Raw genomic sequence first — 7,337 nt, 5'->3', positions numbered from 1 at the left:
ATGGGGTTGCAAAGAGTTGGACATGACTGAGTGACTAATAAGCTTAATAAGCTTTGTTAAAATATTCTTTACTATGTTGCAGTATACTCTTTATTAGGTTGCATATTGTCACCCTGCTTATTCAATTTATATGTGGAGTACATCATGCAAGATGCCAGGCTGGATGAAGCACAAAAGATTGCTGGGAGAAATATCAATAACCTCAGATATGCAGATGATGCCACCCTAGTGGCAGAAAATGAAGAGAAACTAAAGAGCCTTTTGATGAAACTGAAAGAGGAGGGTGAAAAAGCTGGCTTCAAAATCAACATTCAAAAAGTGAAGGTCATGGCATCCAGTTCCAACACTCTATAGCAAACAGGTGGTGAAAGAAGGAAACATTGACAGACTTTATTTCCCTGGGCCTCAAAATCACTGCAGATGGTGACTGCAGCCATGAAATTAAAAGACTCTTGCTCCTTGGAAGAAAAGCTATGACCAACCTAGACAGCTTATTATAAAGCAAAGACATTACTTTGCTGACAAAGGTCTGTCTAGTTAAAGCTCTGGTTTTACCAGTATGATCCAACTCTCCCGTATGGGTGTGAGAACTGGACCATGAAGAAAGCTGAGCACCAAAGTATTGATGCTTTTGAACTGTGGTGTCAGAGAAGATTCTTGAGAGTCCCTTAGACTGCAAGGAGATCAATCCAGTCAATCCTAAAGGAAATCAGTCCTGAATATTTATTGGAAAGACTGATGCTTAAGCTGAAGCTCCAATACTTTTATCTGATGCAAAGAACTGACTCACTGGAAAAGACCCTGATGTTGGGAAAGATAGCAGGCAGGAGGAGAAGGGGAATGGCAGAGGATGAGATGGTGGAATGGCATCACCGACTCAATGGACATGAGTTTGAGTTTGAGTTTGTATCATTATAGGATCTTTTGTCAAATGTGTTATCTGCATCTTTTAATATAATCTTCATTGTGTTAACATTTATTTATAAATGTCAATCCATTCTGTGTTACAGGCATGAATCCCACTTGATCATGATACATAGTCCTTTTAATGTGCTGCTGAATTTGGTTTGCTAGTGTTCTGTTAAAGACTTCTGCATCTATGGTCGCTAGGGCCTGTAGGTTTCTTTCCTTGTCCTATATGGCTTTGATATAAAGTAACACAAGCCTCAGCATGATTGTGGCAGAGTTCCTTCTAATTTTTAAAGACATTGGAAAGTATTGGTTTTAATTCTTGTTTAAATGTTTGGTAGAGTCCAGCAGTGTAGCCATCCGGTCCAAGGCTTTTCCTTTGTTACGAGGTTTTGGACTTCTGATTTGACCTCATTTTTTTAAAATTAATTTATTTTTTAATTGGAGGATAATTTCTTTACAGAATTTCATTTTCAGTTATACCTCAAGATAGATCTTCTTATTCTTTATTCATTCAGATTATTTTTCAAGATTCAACCTTAGTAGATTACGTGCTTTTAGGAATTTATCCATTCCTTCATTGTCCATTTCCATAAATTATTTTAACCTTTTGTAATATATTTTTCTTTATTGTAGTCCCTTATGACCCTCTTTTCTCTGTGGTATCAGTTGTAACATCTTTTGTTTATAATTCTGAGTATTCCCTCTCTTTATTTGGTGGAGCTAAATTTTGTCTTTTTTAAAAGCTAACTTTAAATTTTGTTGACCTTTTCTATTTTTCTAGTCTCTATTTCATTATTTCTCCTGTATGATTTCTTCTCTTCTGCTAATTTTGGAATTAGTCTATATTTTCTTAGTTTCTTGATGTATAGTTTTTGCTTTTTAGTGAAAATGTTTGTTTTTTCTTAATGTAAGTGTCTATCATTATAAACTTTCCACTTAGCATTACTTTTGTTGCATCTTATTATTTTTGGTATAGTGTGTTTTCATCTTCATTCATTACAAGATACCTTAAAATTTTGCTTTTGATTTTTCTCTAACTCAGTGATTGGTCAAGAGTACGCTGTTCAATTTTAACCCACTGTGATTTTTTCAGTATTATCTTGTTATTCATTTCTAGTTTCATATGATTACAGTTGGAAAAGTTATGCTGTATGATATGAATCCTTTTAAATTTGTTGACTTCTTTTGCCCCTTAACATATGAAATGTTCTTTGTGTGCTTGAGCATGTGTATTCTGATATTGTTGCGTGAATGATCTGTATAGTGTTTTAGGTTCGTTTTGTCTATACTATTGTTCAAGTCCATTTTTTCCACATTGTACTGTCTGGACGATCTACGCATTGTTGAAATTAATGTATTTAAACTCAACTACTATTGTTGTACTGCTGCTAATTTCTCCCTTCAGTTATGTTAATGATTTTTTATAAATTTAGATGCTCAGCTACTTAGTGCATATGAATTTTCAAATTTTATACCCTCATAATGAATTGGCCCAAGTATGATATAATGACCTCTCTTTGTCACTTGTGACAATTTTTGTCTCACACTCTTCTATCCAATCAATTATGACTACCTTGCTCTCTTTCATTTATATTTGCTTGGAATGACTTCTAACTTTCCTTCACTTTTGCCTGTGTGTGTCCTTTAAGCTAGAGAGAGTTTCTTTCTTTTATATAATTTCATATTATTTATTTACTTATTTCTGGCGTGCTGGGTCTTCATACCTGAGTGGGCTTTTGCCTAGGTGCGGTGAGGTGGGGCTTCTCTCTAGTTGCGGTGTGGGCTTCTCATTGCGGTGCCCTCTTTTGTTGCGGAGCATATGCTCTAGGCCTGCAGGCTTCTATAGTTGACGAAAGTGGGATCGGTACTTGGGTTGCGGGGCACTAACACAGGCTCAATAGTTGTGGTACACGGGTTTAGTTGCTCCACACTTCAGTTCAGGGCAGTCGCTGAGTCGTGTCCGAATCTGTGAACCCGTGGACTGCAGCTTGCAAGGCCTCCCTGTCCATCACCAACTCCCAGAGTTTGGTCAACTCATGTCCATTGAGTCAGTGATGCCATCCAACCATGTCATCCTCTGTCATGCCCTTCTCCTCTTGCCTTCAATCTTTCCCAGCATCAGGGTCTTTTCAAATGAGTCACCTCTTCACATCAGGTGGCCAAAATTTTGGAGTTTCAGCTTGAACATCGGTCCTTTCAATGAAGATTCAAGACTGGTTTCCTTTAGGATGGATTGGTTGCATCTACTTACAGTTCAAGGGAATCTCAAGAGTCTTCTCCAACACCACAGTTCAAAAGAATAAATTCTTTGGCACTCAGCTTTCTTTATAATCCAACTCTCATCCATACAGGACTATTGGAAAAATCATAGCCTTGACTGGATGGATCTTTGTTGGCAAAGTAATGTCTCTTCTTTTTAATATGCTATCTATGTTCGTCATAGACTTTTTTCCAAGAAGCAAACGTCTTTTAATTTCATGGCTGCAGTCATCATCTGCAGTGATTTGGGAACCCCCCAAAATAAAGTCTCATACTTTTTCCATCAGGGAAATCCCCATTTACTTGACATAAAGTGATGGGACCAGATGCCATGATCTCAGTTTTCTGAATGTTGAGCTTTCAGCCAACTTTTTCATTCTCCTCTTTCATTTTCATCAAGAGGCTCTTTAGTTATTTTTCAATGTCTGTCATAAGGGTGGTGTCATCTGTATGTCTGAGGTTATTGATATTTCTCCCAGCAACCTTTATTCCAGCTTGTGCTTCATCCCAGCATTTCATATGAGGTACTCTCTATATATGTTAAAGATACTGGGTGACAATATACCACTTTGATGTCCTCTTTCCCCAGTTTTGAACTGATGTTTTGTTTCATGTCCATTTCTAACTGTTGCTTCCTGACCTGCACACAGGTTTCTCAACAGGCAGGTCAGGTGGTCTGGTATTCCCATATCTCTAAGAATTTTTCACAGTTTGTTGTGATCCACACAACAAGTCAAAGGCTTTGGCATAGTCAATAAAGCAGAAATAGATGTTTTTCTGGAACTCTCTTGCATCCAGCAGATGTTGGCAATTGATCTCTGGTTCCTCTGCATTTTTTAAAACCAACTTGAACATCTGGAAGTTCACAGTTTACTTACTGTTGAAGTCTGGTTTGGAGAATTTTAAGCGTTACTTTACTAGTGTGTGAGATGAGTGCAATTGTGTGGTAGTTCACCATTCTTTGGCACTGCCTTCCTTAGGGATTGGAATGAAAACTGACCTTTTCCAGTCCCGTGCCCACTGCTGAGTTTTCCAAATTTGCTGGCATATTGAGTGCAGAACTTTCACAGCATCATCTTTTAGGAATTGAAATAACTCACCTGGAATTCCATCATCTCCACTAGCTTTGTTCATAGTGGTGCTTCCTAAGGCCCACTTGACTTCACATTCCAGGATGTTTAGCTCTGGGTGAGTGATCACGCCATTGTGATTATCTGGGTCATGAAGATCTATTTGGTATAGTTCTTCTGTGTATTCTTGCCACCTATTCTTAATATCTTCTGCTTCTGTTAGGTCCATACCATTTCTGCCCTTAATTGTACCTACCTTTGCGTGAAATGTTCCCCCTAGTATCTCTAATTTTCTTGAAGAGATCTCTAGTCTTTCCCATTCTATTGTTTTCCTCTATTTCTTTGCACTGATCACTGAGGAAAACTTTCTTATTTTTACTTGCTATTCTTTGGAACTCTGCATTCAAATGGGTATATCTTTCCTTTTTTCTTTTGCTGTTTGCTTCTCTTCTTTTCACAGCTATTTGTGAGGCCTCCTCAGTCAGCCATTTTGCTCTTTTGCATTTCTCTTTCTTGCAAGCAGTTCTAGTGGTGATGAATTCCCTCTATTTTTATTTGTCTGGGAAAGAGATTGTCTCTTGTTTGAAAAGATTATTGTTTCTGGGTAAATTATTCTTGGTTGAAGTTTTTATCTTTTCTTTCAGTACTTTGAATATATCATACACTTTCTCCTAGACTGTGAGGTTTTGCTGAAAAATTTGCAAATAGTATTATAGGAGTTCTCTTATATATGGCAAGTATCTTTTCTATTGCGACTTTCAAAATTCCCTTTGTCTCTAAGTCTGAGTAATCTACTTTGGGTTGATTCTATTTGGGGTCATTTGAGCTTTATTAGTTTCTTTGTCCATTATTCCTCCCAAGATTTGGGAAGTTTTGAACCATTTTCTCCTTAAATATGCTTCTCCTTTTTCTTTCTCTTCTGTCTCTGAAACTGCCATAATGTGTCTGTAAAGCAGTTCCATGATGGTATTCTATAAATCATGCAAGATTTCTTTAAGAGAAAATATTGAGAGCATGTGCAAATTCAAATTATGATAGAGAATAAAAGAGTAAAGAAAGTGAAAACCATAGGGGGATTGTGAGGAAAAAATGTAAGATGAAGGAGCTTTGTAAGATAAGAAAGAAAAGTCTCTCTAGAGAAATAAATTGTTGAATTAAAATAAGACAGGGTAAGGTGATGGAGAGAATAGTTTAGGGAAAGAGGAGCAAATGATAAGCAAGAAGAAAACTTCTATTCAAAGATATGAAGAGTATGGAAGTATTCATACATAGAAACATCTCAATATAAATAAAAAAGAAAAAGAAGAAAAAATGTGAAAGGCACAAAAACTGCAAAAATGTGCATCAATAGAAACACAAAGCAATAGAAGACACATAACTTTGTAAAACCATAAAGGGAATGGGAGAAGCAGAAATGATATGTAAAACACAAAAACGAATATGTGAAAAAATGTCATCTCTACAGATAAGTAGCCCAGATTAGTAAATGATGAAGAAATAGAGAAACAATAATGGAAGAGATGTTAAAGGAAACAGAATAAATGTAAAACCTAGAGAGGACTGCATTCTTATGATGAATAAAATGGACCTAAAGACAGTAAAGAGAGGTCAAGAATGAAAGAATAGCAGTGATGTATGCCAATTATTTCTCAATAAAACAAAAATATATCAACAATGAATTAGGGAATTGTAAGGAAATTATAACTATAATGTTTTCTGTGCACAGGAAAATGCAGAAATGAATTAAAGGAGCAAAAGTAGTGTAAAAGAACACAAGTGAAAGCAAAGTAACTGAAAAAGAAACCCATGTGAGGCTATCAATGGAGGAAAAATGTGTAGCTCAAGAAATGACAGAGATGTCAAAGTGAATTAAAATGAGCTACAAATAAAGGGTATAAAGCAATTCAAACATTAGTAGTAGACTCTTATGGGCCAGGCACACTTCTAAACAATTCACCTGTAATAATTTATTTAATCTTTACACAACTTTATGGGAGAATTAGATTTATTCCTATTTTACAGATGAGAACACTGAAGCACAGAGAGAAAAAATATCTTGCCCAAGGTCATGCATTTTCAAGTGACAGAGATGAGATTTAACCCAGAAAACCTGACTTAGAAACAGCTCCTCTAACACTGTGCTATGACAACTCACAAGAGAATGGAATAAAATTAGAGGAAAAAAAAAAATTTTTTTTTAATGGAGAGATGTGGGTGAGAAAAGGAAGCATGAAAAAGACTAAGAAAAGATGTGGTATGGTTAAAAAAAAAAAAAAAAGGTAAAACAATGCTGGAAAAACTGAGGAAAGAAAACAGGATAATGACAACTGATGAAAAAAGACAACATATATAGAAAAAACTGATGAGCATCAAAGGAGAAAAAATAAAATTTTCTAAAGTCTGCCCTCATTATTCCCTGTTGGAGCTGAAGCAGAAGTGAGTCACGTGAAAGGGATTCCTTTCCCCAGTTATCAGTTCCTCCTGCTAATGCAGGGGACCCGAGACTCAATCGTGGGTCAGGAAGATCCCCTGGAGAAGGAAATGCAACCCACCCCAGGATTCTTTCCTGGAAAACCCCGTAGACAGAGGAGAGGCCTAGCAGGCTACAGCCCATGAGATTACAAAGAGTCAGACACAACTTAGGGACTAAACAGCATCAGCAGCTGGTGAGGAAGTGTCAGCCCTGTACTTACAAGGAACGGTTGGTGTTCACATTTCCCATCTGGGATGTGATTATTATATTACCCGCACTGGCCATTAGGCGCTCTAGGGTGAATATCTGAGATGGTGTTAAGACAATGGGCTAATTATATTTGCTGCAACAAATTATTCTATTACTGATTTATTGTGACAGCTGCCAACGGAAATAACCCTCTAGGGACACAGACTTATCCAGAAATAAACATGGCATTCACAGAAAACCAGGGATAAGAAACAGGAATGGAAATCAGGTTCTTCTGGTGAAACAATAAGTTAACTAATAAGTTTCAGTATATCAACCTGATAGAATACAATGCAATATTTTAAGTTATGAATTAAGAAGACAATATGTATATATGAAAATAAATGACATATTAATGTTAAAAACAAAACATA

The sequence above is a fragment of the Muntiacus reevesi genome, chromosome 2, assembly GCF_963930625.1.
Source record: "Muntiacus reevesi chromosome 2, mMunRee1.1, whole genome shotgun sequence".
NCBI lineage: Eukaryota > Metazoa > Chordata > Mammalia > Artiodactyla > Cervidae > Muntiacus > Muntiacus reevesi.
This window is presented reverse-complemented; position numbering follows the sequence as displayed.